Raw genomic sequence first — 13,906 nt, 5'->3', positions numbered from 1 at the left:
AAACTATAGAAAGACTTGGGTATACTCATTTTTGAGAAACTGATGTGACCTCGAAGGGACGTTTGTATTTCTTCTGTTACAGTGTCCTCAATCATATACAGCCCAGGAGGTAATAACTTTTCTCTCATTACCCCAAGGACAGATTATTATAGGTCATACTGACTTTCTCTGTTGCAAGGTTTGAATGACTTTTGAATATCTGTTATGGGTAAACTTTTTGCAGTTCAATCTAGTCTAACACAATACTAAATGCATTTTTTTTTTTAATTTAGAGATACTTCTTAAAATGAAACTGAGGGCAATCAAGAGAGACCTCAATCAGCAAAGGAAAGACTGGGATTTTTTTATGTCTCTCATCAGGTTCACGCTTTGCAAAATTTACAAGTTAAAGATGACTACATTTTTTTATTGAGATATAATTGACATATAACATTGTATTTGTTTTTGTCTAATTCTTTAACAGAGGGATTTAGTATTAAGTGAATCTAAAGATCAAGAAGAAGAGCCTAACAGAAAAATGGGCAAAGAACAGCCAATGGTTTCCAGAAATGTAAATACTAACGGTTCTTAAATACATGAAAACATGTTCAATTCTCTCTCATTCATAATAAGATAAATGCAAATTAAACTGCACATTGATTCACCCAGTGAATTGGCAAAGATCAAAATGTTTGATAACACTTGTCCAGGGTAAGGAGAACATTTCTGATTAGAGTATAAATTGTCACAGTCTCCATGAAGGGAAATGTATATCAGAATGAAGAAGAAATGCACATATCCTTTGATCCAGCAATTCCATTTCTAGAAATTTACCCTACTGATATATTTAATATGACAATGTAAAAGGTTTTTCACTGTGGCACCATTTGTAATCATGAAAGAATGGAAATAACCTAAAAGTCCATCAACATGGGATTGATTAAATAAATTTTGACAGAGACAGTATAATAATAAGCATCTGAAAAAAAAAAAAAGGAATGCAGAAGCTCTTTCTGTTTAAAGAGGCAAAAATATTTATTTGTTTTAATACATATATCATCTCTGGTAAAGCTACACAAGACTCTAGGAACACTAGTTACTTCCAAGAAAGGAAACTGAGTACTTGGGTGGGAAGGAGAATTTCCATTGTATTCCCTTTTATACTTTATGAATTGTGAACCATGTGAATATATTACCTTTTCAAATAATAAATAAAAAATTCAAAAAGGAATTAGCGCCTTCATAATTAATTTTTCTAAGTTATGAGGTGACTTATAAATCGGACCCTTATGAGAGATAAGACTGGCATTCTTCAGTGGCTTCCACTGCTATCTGAGTAAAATCTACCTTCTATCATGATGGCCCAGGCTTCGGTGTACCCCCCGACCTCATGTAACACTTACCCTTCTCAATCACCGTGCTTTAGTCACTCAGGCCTTTAATTCTATTTGGTGAACACATCAGGTTCTTAGCCTGGAAAGCTCTTTCTTCCCTCAGATCTTTTCATAATTGGCTCCTTCTTTGATAGGACTCTTTAGGAGTCCTATCAAATGTAATATCCTCAGAGAGGTCTTCCCTTACCACCCGATCTGAAGTAGCCCCACTTCCAGCCTGTCCTCATCACATTACCCTATTTTATTTTCTTCTTTATTACCACTATCTGAAACTATCTTGTTTTTATTTTTTCACTTGTCTATTGTCTTTCCCACTAGAAGTTAAGCTCAATGAGAGAAGAGCATCCCTTGCTGCCTAAAATGGTATCATAACAGGCACTCAATACTTGTTCAATTAAATTATTGTTGAATAACTAAACTCACTGTCTTTTGGGATCATATTTTTCCTTTATGAGCTCTAGTTAAAAGGTTAAAGTTTGGGAGTTGCTGAATGAATAACAGCTATAGGAATCCAGGCATACTTTTAAAACAAAACATTTAAAAAAGAAAACGATCAGTTCATCTCACTCCAATTTTAAAGAATCCCATTCAATACATTTCCAAAACTATACTCTTCTTTGATTAAAAAAAAATCCAAGGGGCCAGCCCCGTGGCCTAGTGGTTAAGTGTGCGCACTCCACTACTGGCGGCCCAGGGTTCAGATCCCAGGCGCACACCGATGCACCGCTTGTCAGGCCATGCTGTGGCGGCATCCCATATAAAGTGGAGAAGGTGGGCACAGATGTTAGCCCAAGGCCAGTCTTCCTCAGCAAAAAGAGGAAGATCGGCGTGGATGTTCGCTGAGGGCTGATCTTCCTCACAAAAAAAAGAAAAAAATCCAAGAAAACTTGGGAGAAAAGAGAAGTCTCCAAGACTAAATGGGAAGTTCCGGAACCCACAAGACAATAGTAATACAAGCACATTTTCCAGAACAAGTCAATCTTGTTATAGAAAGTACCATTACAGCAGCTGTCAGGAGCTCATGCTAGACATCTAAGTTACTCTAAGTTAAATTCTATACAAAAAAATTCCAATATATAAAGTTGAGGCAGATCCTTAGCATTTTCTTAGATTTGACTATAATTTTCATATCTGACACAGGGTTTGATTCCCTTAAAAATGACATGTAGAGAAAAGATAACATTAAACATGTATAATGTGTAAACATGTATATATATACTTACATAGAGAGACAGAATGAGAGAGAGAGATCTTTGTAACATGTCTAGACACATAACTAAGTTTTTTCTATACCAGGCTAAGGTGTAGAAGGTATTTTCTGCCATAGCTAAATATTTATCTAATTAAGAACTGAACTGTTCTTGCAACAGTTGTATATAAGGAAAACTCAGAAACAAGTATGTGATTATGTATGCATGTCAGTACCCTTCAGATTTTTCCCAGTCTACAGATATCTCTTAGGCAAGCACAGACTCTGAAATAATTGTGAGGATTAGATATGTTTTCGTACATAAAAAGGCTATTTTGGGGGGCCGGCCTGGTGGCGTAGTGGTTGAGTTCATGTGCTCCGCTTTGGCGGCCAGGGGTTCACAGGTTCAGATCCTGGGCGTGGATCTACGCACCGCTCATCAAGCCATGCTGTGGCGGCAACCCATGTACAAAATAGAGGAAGATGGGCACAGATGTTAGCTCAGGGCCAACCTTCCTCAGCAAAAAAAAAAAAAAAAAAAAAAAAGAGGAAGATTGGCAAAGGATGTTAGCTCATGGCCAACCTCCCTCACCAAAAAAAAAAAGCCTATTTTTCCTTCTCCTCGATCTAAGTGTTATAAGACTGAGTTTTACAGAAACAGCCTGGCTAGTAAGGCTCACCCATACAAAGTCAAGCCGCAGATGAGCAAGAAGGTACATGAAAGAATCTCAAGTCAGGGAAAGCCATGAGATAACCAACAGAATGCTCCCACTGACTCCCAAACCTCAATGTGCTCTGGCTGTTTACAGCCTTACTGCCCTTCTTTACAGGTTATAAATAACTACAAAGTGTCCTTGTCCCCAAGGAGCCCTCAGCAGCCAGCTCAAAGGTTAAAATATGGAGTAAGTCTCACTTTGGATGCAACTTTTCCAGTTAGCAAAAAAATCAAAGAGCAGAAAAATTTATTGTCAATTTAAGTTAAGGGCTGGGGAATCATTTCCTCCCCTAAAAACTATCCATTATGTAAGAGTTGTTGAAATAGACATGTCAGCATAATTCTCTACCCCAAAAAGATGTCCAGGGAGAATGCAATGCGTGTTCTGCTCCAAATGCAGACGTTTGTCCTGGAAAGGGGCAGATGCCACTCAACAGTCTTGTAAGATTGCACCTCCTTAGACCTTAAAAAGACTTCTTGAGTGTTTGTTTTACTTTTTAATTTAGGCACAAATGACTATTGAGCTAAAGACATCTACATAACAACACTGGAGAAAAAAAATTCCTATCTCTACTTGGATGGAGGATGTAGCAGAATAAACCATGGCCGCAACAAGCACAGGTTTCACAAGGTCTGGGCTAATACCATCAGGTGATGTGCTGCTGTTGTTAATTACTGAACCCCTGCTAGAAAAGAAAAAAAAAAACTCCTTCAACTGCTTTTTTAAAAAAAGGCAGAGAGGTTCATCAGATTAGACTTCTCCACACATCACTTTCAAAATCCATCATTTGGGAGATGTCTGAAATGAAACGACATGAATCCAAATCAGCAAAGAAACCTGATTATAGAGGGGCTATTTCATTTCAAAGTGGATCTCAGTTCTCAAGGAAAACACCTTTAGAAATGAAGTTAGATAGGCAGAACCAAACAATCAGCAACTGCGCTCTCATCACGCTCTCATCACAAATTATAACAATGTGTTGATTCCACTGAGTGGCTTGGCCAAAAATCTCTAGGGCCACAAAGAGCAAACTTAGGAAAGATGAAGATTTTAACACATCCCACGTGTCATCAAAGATTTCTCCTCTAGGTTGAGAAAATTTATTCTAAATCAAGAGCTGGAACAGAATTTAAAAAAAGGAAGAGGAGAAGGAAGAAGAGGGAAAAAATCTTACGGCTAAGAAGATTCTATTTATTATATAATTATATTCCCAAAGTGGTTTTGAGATTTGAGAGGTTACAGTTTTTCACCCTCTCCCCTCAACTACAACTATGAAGAACCTTATAAAATCCAAATAGGGAACAGAGGAAAGGCTTGGCCCTAATATAATTTAAGCGTGTCCAGTCTGCAAGGAATTCAAAAACAGAAGAGTCACTTCATGAAACAAATAGGCAGAGGTTGCATAACCCCACAGGGTCCTCTGGTCTTTATAGAAGCCAAATTCAACATGCGATTCCCTTTGGCCATCTATACTTTAGTCAAGCCATTTAAAAATATTTCTTGCTAACACAATTTGGCTACAGAAAGGACCCAAGGAATGCACATCAAAGAAGAAAGTCTAAATCAGTCTTAGGGTATGCAATCTGAAATAAGTTCATTAACTTAGAAGCTGAAAAGGCCAACCTGCTCCAGAGGATCTGGTATAATACAAGGGCAACCAATTCTCTTCAGCATTAACTACTACTACCTAGCAGTACAGAGATCAGTATTCTCTCAAGACACTTGTCTTTATGAGAGAAGACCTCCTCCAACTACGAATGGAAGATGGAGGCATATGTATGCTTTACTCTCCTCCTTTAACTATGCTCTTAACTGAAGAGATCTGATGACTGTTTACATGGACCCACACTCCTCACCTAGAAACGATCTGCAAAAAATAAATTCTCTCTTCTTCTTAAGTTATTAAAAATAAGCCAATTTCTATGTTAATGTTAAGGTTCTAACTAAACTAAATGGAACAAAGGACAGGCAGGAAGTTCTCAGTTTTAAATGCTCATTCCAAAATTCATGACTCAAGGAAAAAGTAAAACCATACAGGCAGAGAAAACAGGGGAAAATTAGACAGAATGTCTGTCTTAACAGAATTTCCTGGCTCCCAGTGATTTGTGTCAGAATTTAAGATTAAAATGCAGTTAATACCTATTTTACCTAATAAAACTCTGTAAAACCATACATAAGCATTTGAGGCAAGAATCATACCACAAAGTAAAAATTTTAAGGTGCTAGCCAGAATGGCAGAAAGATTTTGTTAAGTTACCCACAGAAAGATGAGCTCTAAGGTATGTACAAAAAGGCAGTCTGCTCAGAGTCAAATTCCTTTTCCAGGGTAAAATGAAGCCTATGAATTGCTTTAAGGTATCTCCTTGTCTAAACTGTAATTCTAATTTCCCTGAAGATCTTTTCTAGGGAGAAAAATCATCTCACTCTAAGGTCTCCATATCACGTATTATCATCAACCAGTGATTAAAAATTTAAGTCCAAACATCTTTTCTCCCCTCCACCATTAGTGTAAAGCCTTATCCTATCTACAGTAGTTTCCAGAGAAGATCTAAATAAATAGCTCTGGTTCACTCCAGGAAAGAATATTTAGAATAAACCTTCTTTTGAAGCCACTTACGAAAAATGTTTAACACTGTTTGTAAGGCTCATTATTAAAAAAAAAAAAAAAAATCTTACATGCTTACCTCATATGACTTCCAACTTTACATACCATTTGCACTGCAATGAAACAGTAGATTATACTCAAGAGGTGCATTTTTTAAAGTCATGGTAAATATTTCTACGCTTTCATTCCACTTTTTCCCTCATGATCTTAAAGTAAAATAAAACTATGTAAAAACTCACCAAGTTAAGTCAGTAGGAAGACTCTAATTTGTCTTGTCTAACAGGAAATCACTGTTGGAAATAAAGATGATGAATCAGACTTAACTAGATTCTGAATCTCATATAACTACTTACTTTGTCTATTCTGAAAAGGGAAAATCTTACAAAAGCAGGTGATACATTTGCTAGGATTTACTAGTTAAAATTACCATTCTTATATCTCATCACTAGTTCTGAGTGCTCTATTTATCAGTCATCTCTCAAAAAGATTATACTTAGAAATTAAAGTCAGAAAAATCCAAGCTAATTCTTCTAATAAATTGGCCGATGAGTGCAACAAAAATAAGTGGCTTGCCCCATGTCAACATTTACAAAAGGCGAGTGATCACTTTTGCCTGCTACCTCACAAAATGTTGGAAGAACTAAGTTTTTATGTAAAATACTCTTTTTGTGTGTGTGTGTGAGGAAGATCAGCCCTGAGCTGGCCCTGGGCTAACATCCATGCCCATCTTTCCTCCACTTTATATGGGACGCCGCCACAGCATGGCTTGCCAAGCAGTGCAACAGTGTGCGCCCAGGATCTGAACTGGCGAACCACGGGCCGCCGCAGCAGAGCGCGTGCACTTAACCGCTTGCACCACCGGGCAGGCCCCTAAAATACTCTTCATAATTATAAAGTGCTCTGTGGGTTAATTACACCAAAGCAAGATATATTTCAACAAAGCCGTGTATCCTACGTTTTAATGATAGGTTTTAATAAATAGCTGCCACACTGAGGTTCCTGGTGATAGACCTTGGGTAAACACCACCAGCACTGCCCTAATAATCTACCATATCCTACAAAGTGACTCAAAACAAAAACAGGGATAAATGTGGTTGCAAGGCTTCTAGGAGCCTAACCTAGGCAGAAAATTCTGGTGCTATCTTCTTGTTTGTGGGAAAATGAAGTACTGCATACATCCTGGGTGACTGGTTAAAAACAGAATCTTTTCCTGAAAATGTAAACACTATCTTTAACTGGTTCACTGGTACAAATAAGCTTCTCTTATTTTGGTAAACCAAGTCTGGTTACTATCAGCAATGGAATGAGCCCTCACTAAAAACTGTCCTAAACTACAGACACTAAAACAGGACAGTCTTGATCAGAACATTTAGCAGTAGCCAGAGTCAGGCCGAATTCACTGAACAAATATTTACTGAACACTAACTGTGCAGGGTAGTCTTCGAGACACAGGGGTAAAAAAGACAGACAAGGTTCCTAACCCTCTGAGGGTAGACAGATAAATGCCTTTAAGACTTTATAAGTAACTACTCAGGCAGAAGATATCAACCACCTCTAACAAATGAAAATGCTCTGAATATCTGTAATTCTTAAAGTAGAAACCAATACCTTTAATCCTTTACTCTAATTTTTTTTAAGTTTAAAGTTTTGGTTTCTCAGTTCATTTTCTAGAATGAACATGTTTAGTCCCAAAGAACTGGCAAAATTTAAAGAGTATGAAAACACTGGTAAGAACTAGGAGGAACGGGGGCACTCTCACACTGTTAGTAGGAGGACAAATTAGTACAACCACTTTGGGAAACAGTTTATTATTATGTAATAAAACTAAAGATCCAGCAATTCCACTTGTAAAACACGGCCTAGAGAAACTCCTGCACATGTCTGTCAGCATAGATACATAAGAATGTTTACAGCAGCACTGTTCATAACAGCCAAAAACATCATCCACAGTAGAACGGATACATAAATTGTGGTATGTTCATATAACAGGATACTATATGGCAATGAAATTAAACCACAGTTCTACATAACAACATAGATGAAAGTTATGAACATACTGTTAGGTTCTAAAAGAAGACACAAAAGAACACATATAGTATCATTCCATTTATATAAAGTGCATAAACAGACAAAACTAAACCATACTGGTTTGCAATGAATCCTAGGTGGTAAAACCACAAAGAAAAGTAAAGAAATGATTATCAAAATGTCAGACTAGTGATACCTCTGAGCAACGGTATGGGTTATGATCTAGAAGGGACACACAAGATTCTTCTGGGTGCTGGCAATGGTATATTTCTAGGTCTAATTGGTGGTTATGGAGGTACTTGCTTTTTATAATTAATCTTTAAACTATACAGTTATGTTTTGTATCTTTTTCTGTGTGTTATATTTCATAAAATGTTCAAAACATACATTAAAATAATCCAATAGAGTAGCTATACATATATATATCTTCCCATGTCTTAGGGTGAATACAATGTCTTGCACAGAATAAACCCGATTTTTTTTTTCCAAGACAATTCAGGATGAGAACTCAGTAATAAAGCAGGGCCACCCAGGAATGAATACCTACAGACAGACTTTCCTATTATACTTCCTTTCTTCAAATTTGAAACGCAACACCTAAGATCTGTTTTTCAGGGAAATTTTCGGTACTGACACAAATTTTTTAATCTGTGTATGACTACTCACCAGGAGCCATTAGTTAATACCCGAATTATTACAAGAAATAAACAAAAGCTTGTGAAAAAGCAAAGCCAGGATACAAGTATTTTTTGGCTTTATCTTTTTAGTTTAATCATGGCCTCTGATAGAACCTCCAATGACTTCCTATCTCACTTCCAGTAAAAGCAAAAGTCCTTACAATGGCTGGGAAGGCCCTCCACAATCTGGACCTCATTACCTCCCTGGCCTCATCTCCACTTACCTTCTCCTGAGCTCACAATGTTCCAGCCACACTGCCCTTCTCTGCTGTTGTTCCTCAGACAGAATAGGCTCATTCCTGCCTCAGGGCTTTGTACTTGCCCTTTTCTCTACCTGGATAACTCTTCCCCTAGATATTCTCTTGGCGCACTCCCTCACCATTGTTGTGTCTTTCTGTAACAGTCACCATCTCTGTAAGGTCTTCCCCGACACCCTTAAAAACAAAACCACCCCCCCCACCGCCATAATCCTATTCTTCTTTCATTGCTTTATTGTTTTCTATAGCACATAAAGTCACCTACCATACCGTATGTGGAATTAAGGAAGCAGATTCTTGTCTGTTTTATTGCTGCACCCAGACAGTGTCTGGCACATGGAAAGCCAGAAAAAAATACTTAATTAATAAATGATTGAATGACTCTCCTTTTCTTTTGGATTTCTATCCTTGAAAGATTAGACGGTAACTCTATATATTTAAAACACAGAATGTTTCCCTTCTCTGTATGTCAAATTCATCAACAAAGTTTGTTTAACTAACATGTTTCAGGTTTACACTTCTGTTAACACTAATGAGTTACAGGTAAGATTTACATAAAGTTGATACAAACTAAACTGTATTTTCCCCTAACAAAGGTGCAGTGCCGGTTTCAATGGTAACGCTGGGAGAGCCCAGGGAGACAGGAGGCTCCGGTACTGCTGGCGGGTGTGCACCGGCATGACCGCTACGGGAACTACCTGACAAGATGTACCATCAAGACCGAGGGGTTGCTTCCTTTAGCTATGCTTTTCGTTTTTAAAAAAATGAGCATGTTCTACTTTTGTAGTCAAAAAAAAAAAAAAAAAAGTGTTTTAAAGAAAGAATTATGCAAACAAAATATAATTTCAGGAAGAAAGTTCTTTATATTATATTTTGACTCCCACAGAAACAATATTTCATCTGTTACGTTATCAGATGAAATAACCCAAGAAGGGGACTATAGTTAGAAAAAAAATTGTTTTTTACTTAGGAACTAAAAATTTTATAGCCAAGTTTCCAGAGTGGAAGGGAAAACAAAACTCCATGGTGTTAGTGTTCCATTTAAGAACATAATTTTATTCTAAAGAAAGACTTAAAAATAGGAACATTTCTCCACAGCATAAAATGTGGGGTTGATGTGATAAAGAGAAGGTAACAAACTCCATTCAAACTCAGTGATTCCAACAGCAGAAGGAAGATAATTCACTAAACACAACTGCCTACGGGGTGACATGACAGGTACTTCTGAACACACAGATGGAGCTTATACTTTGGATGGAACACTTCACTCAAGTTAAAGTCAGAGTAAGCCTGATCCACAGGTTACTTGCCAACCACAATATTGGTGACCCGAACCATATCCTAAGACATGACAAATCAGAGAAAATACATAGGCATCTGATATTCCACAGTTATATCTATTAGAAGATTTCCATTTTAAGGTCTTATCAATTGTTTTTAAAAAATACTTAGCAAATAAATTCTTCTCAAATTTTTAAAGATAGTTGATATATTCATGAGGTGAATATATATTCATATATGAGGTGGCTGCTCAAACTAGTTGTTAAGAAAGGAAGCCCTACTCAAACACATGCAGCAGGCAGAGTGTATTATTAGAGAAGAGTAACAGTTTTCATTTGTAACACTTCAGCATTTCAAGTGCTCAAAGCTCTGAAAAGGATGCACATTTAAAGGGGAAAAGAACATGGAACATAAAAATTGAAAATATATAAAACCTCACAATAATGAATAAAGTATAGTGGATTAAAAACTCCAGAAAAAAAATTATAAATGAGAACCACTGGTCATTGAAACATACGGTGCCTGAACAAAATTTATCTATAATAATTCTAATCTAAAGTGAAGGCTAACATTTTTAAAATGCTTAATTTGGCTGAGAATGCTCCAAGAAACTCTTCCCTAAATATCACCTATGTTTGGATCATGCTGAATTTATAAGGTAACACAAGAACTGCAAAAACTGGATTGCAGATCACTAGATAGTCCTACATTTACTGGGTGGGAAGTATTCTAGGAGTTAAAAAGTAGTAAAAAAAAAAAAAAAAAAAAAAAACCTGAGAAGGGCAAAAGTTGAATAGTTATTGACATTTATGAAAAACAGCTATTAGATATGAGACAATAAAAATACAAAATATTAAAATGCAAAGGTTGCCAAATTTATCAGAATCCAAAGAGATCCACAGGAAAAGAAAATTTCAGGGCCTCTGGCCCTAGTAAAAGAAGACTGGCATTCCAAGTTATGGAAGATTTTCCTCATCCTTCCCTCTCCCTCAAATGATGATTGTGAACACCAAAGTGGTGGACCAAGTGGGAGAATTCAGAGAAGATATTAAGGACAAAATAAAACCACCAAAGCAACAACAACCACCAAAAAACAAAACACGAAGAGGAAGTGGGGCTGGCCCGGTGGCATAGTGGTTAAGCTCACGCGCTCCACTTCCACGGCCTGAGGTTCACAGGTTTCAGATCCGGAGCACAGACCTACATACTGCTGATCAAGCCATGCTGTGGCAGCATCCCACATAAAAAATAGAAGAAGACTGGCACAGATGTTAGCTCAGCGTGACAATCTTCCTCAAACAAAAAAAGAGGAGGATTGGCAACAGATATTAGCTCACGGCCAATCTTCCTCACCAAAAAAAAAGAGGACGAAGACGGAGAACAAAACCATAAGGGATATGCATGAGGTTGTTGTTCACTGGAGTTTTCCCTGTGATGGCAAAAAACCGAAACAATTTAAATATCTATCAAAGGGGTTTGGAAAACTGTGAAATAGTCATACCATAAAATAGAAACGAAACAGCTAAATGTGGGACCTAGATCTATATGTATCCAGATGAATAGATGCTGAAAAAGAAGAAGAAATGAAAAAAATGACTGCCATGGAATTTATTTATATATTCATACACACACTCTCTCTCCCTGCACTGGAAGGATGCACGCTAAATGCATGGACTAGGTTGTCTCTGGGCAGCGAGGCAGGAAAAGGCACTGAGAAAGTGAATAAAGAGGACTTCAGCTGAAGGTGTTTGTCACAATCTCTCCACTTTCTGTTTGGCTTTTTTTTTAACTTTTCAAAAACGATGAATTCAGAGGGAAAAGTAAATTAGAAAAGCTTTAAGAAAATCAACAACAGAGCAATATTTTAAATAGACAATAATGTAGTCTGAATCAAACCAAAAAAAAGCCAATGAATTCAGTACAGATCTTCTCAATAATTAAAAATCTAGCTCTTGTTGGTAAAATATTTTCCCCAGTTGATGGGAATTACAAAGCAGTGGGTTACTTAAGCAGAGGGACTAAAGAGACTGACTTCATATACTTCAGTAAGAAAGCACATTTTAAACAAAGATAATACTCATAGTAATCCAGTGTATCTTCAGAGACTGTGAATCCTCATAAGGAACCATGCTTCCACAGAACACCTTCTCCTTCCTGTCCACCATCCTACCTTCTGATCTCCTGAAGACTGGTCCTCCATCTTGCCCTAATTTTACTCATTCCCCTGGAAGGACCATCTCTCCCTTCTTCAATCGCCTCAAATTTTAGGCGATTTTATCTTTAAAAAGATAGATCTTTTTAAAAGAAAACTGGAGACTTTCTGGAATGATTTAAGCTTTTTCTCCTCTTTCAAATATGTTTTTCTACCCTCTCTACTTTTTCCATCCCCAACCTGTTTCTTTTCCTTCCATTCTCTTGCTGACCAACAGTTGCTTTCAACTGCTAGCAAGCCTCTAGCATGTTTATACTTTTCACTTCTTAAGGAAAAGATACTCCCAAGTAAACCAAACAAAATCCCACTCCACAGCCCGAAGGTCAAATAAGAGGAAAAACTAAAGTAAAAAACACTAAAAACTAAACTAAAAAAATTTTGCTGCCTTTCACTTTGGCATTATGGCTAAGAATAAAGTACTAACTACCATTTTATCATCTTCATAGCATTTAAATTTATCTGGAGTCCTCTGTTTCACAAGTCACTCTGGCTAAGAACCTCAAGCCACTTATAACAGGTCTGTACAGTCAAGTACTACAGCCTAGTGGAAACCATAACATCAAGATTCACAGTAGAGGGACAACCTGTGCACTTCCACCCCCATCCTCCTGGTCTTCTTGAAAAGGACTTCTAAGGTCCTTTTGCATTAAATACTTTAAGCTATATAACCATTCCCTCACAAGCAGTGTTCAGTGCCTCCCAGTCTTCAAAGTACTTTGACATTCATGATCTTATTTGAAATTTTTAACAGCTCCGTGAGGCATGCAGAGTAAGTATTTTGCAAATAAGGAAACAGAAGCTCAGAGGTCACAATCTGTCATGGTCACATGGCTATTAAGGGGTTTGAGTTCAGAACTCAAGTCTTTCAACTCCTAATCCAACACTTTATAATTCCTGTGACTAGGTGATTCTTAGATCAGGTATGGTCTTTCATTCAACATGTAAGAACTGGAAAAATATCTGACAGATGACACACTTATAGACCCCAGCTTTCAATTCCGATTTCATTTTCAAGTGGCAACTCTATTGAAAAGTATGCTCTTTTGTTCTAATGAATTCTGAGCACAACTATTAATGGAGACCTGGGCAAATCACTGACAGGCTCATGCCTACTTTCACAACTGGACCCTGGGAACAAATCGTATGTCCTAATACTTTTAGAATGACTTTCTATGCTTTAGCACCTAATCATCATTAATTTTTTAAAAATAAAACGTCTACTGTTCTAACATGCCAGAGTAATTTTCCTAGTCTGAGTTTCTGAGAAACAAGTGTCTTTTCCTCTGAAGATCTCTATTTCTCCTTTGCCATAAGATTACAGAATTAAAAAGCACAATTTCTATCATTCCTTAATTATATTCATTTGAGATGTCTAACATGACTAAATGGCACCATCTTCTACCCAGTTGCTCAAGCCAAAACCCCTATCTTTTCCTATCCCATCTATCAGCAAGTCCTGCTTCCTAACATATTCCACGTTTTCCCATTTCTATCTAATTACACCCACTTCTGTGCAGTTTTCTCTCACCAGAACCAGTGTTAACTGGATTCTTATTGATCTCCCAGCT

General features: G+C 37.2%; 1 protein-coding gene across 6 annotated transcripts in view; it reads right to left on the bottom strand.

The window, feature by feature from the left end:
• The window catches only part of SPOP (speckle type BTB/POZ protein), a 63,948-nt gene that overhangs the window by 24,352 nt on the left and 25,690 nt on the right, over positions 1–13,906 (bottom strand). For 2 of the 6 annotated variants that reach the window (XM_087441017.1, XM_014790808.2), the window contains 2 exons: positions 6,123–6,173; positions 5,963–5,996 (listed from right to left, as the gene is read on the bottom strand). The exons of 2 other annotated variants lie outside the window; for them this stretch is intronic. The gene's annotated coding sequence lies outside the window, so the exon portion shown is untranslated. The remainder of the gene's footprint in view (positions 1–5,962; positions 5,997–6,122; positions 6,174–13,906) is intronic. 2 more of the 6 variants (XM_087441016.1, XM_004434658.3) reach the window with 1 other exon arrangement.

The sequence above is a fragment of the Ceratotherium simum genome, chromosome 16 (genome assembly GCF_057802395.1).
Source record: "Ceratotherium simum simum isolate JZ-2026a chromosome 16, ASM5780239v1, whole genome shotgun sequence".
Classification (NCBI taxonomy): domain Eukaryota; kingdom Metazoa; phylum Chordata; class Mammalia; order Perissodactyla; family Rhinocerotidae; genus Ceratotherium; species Ceratotherium simum.
This window is presented reverse-complemented; position numbering and strand designations above follow the sequence as displayed.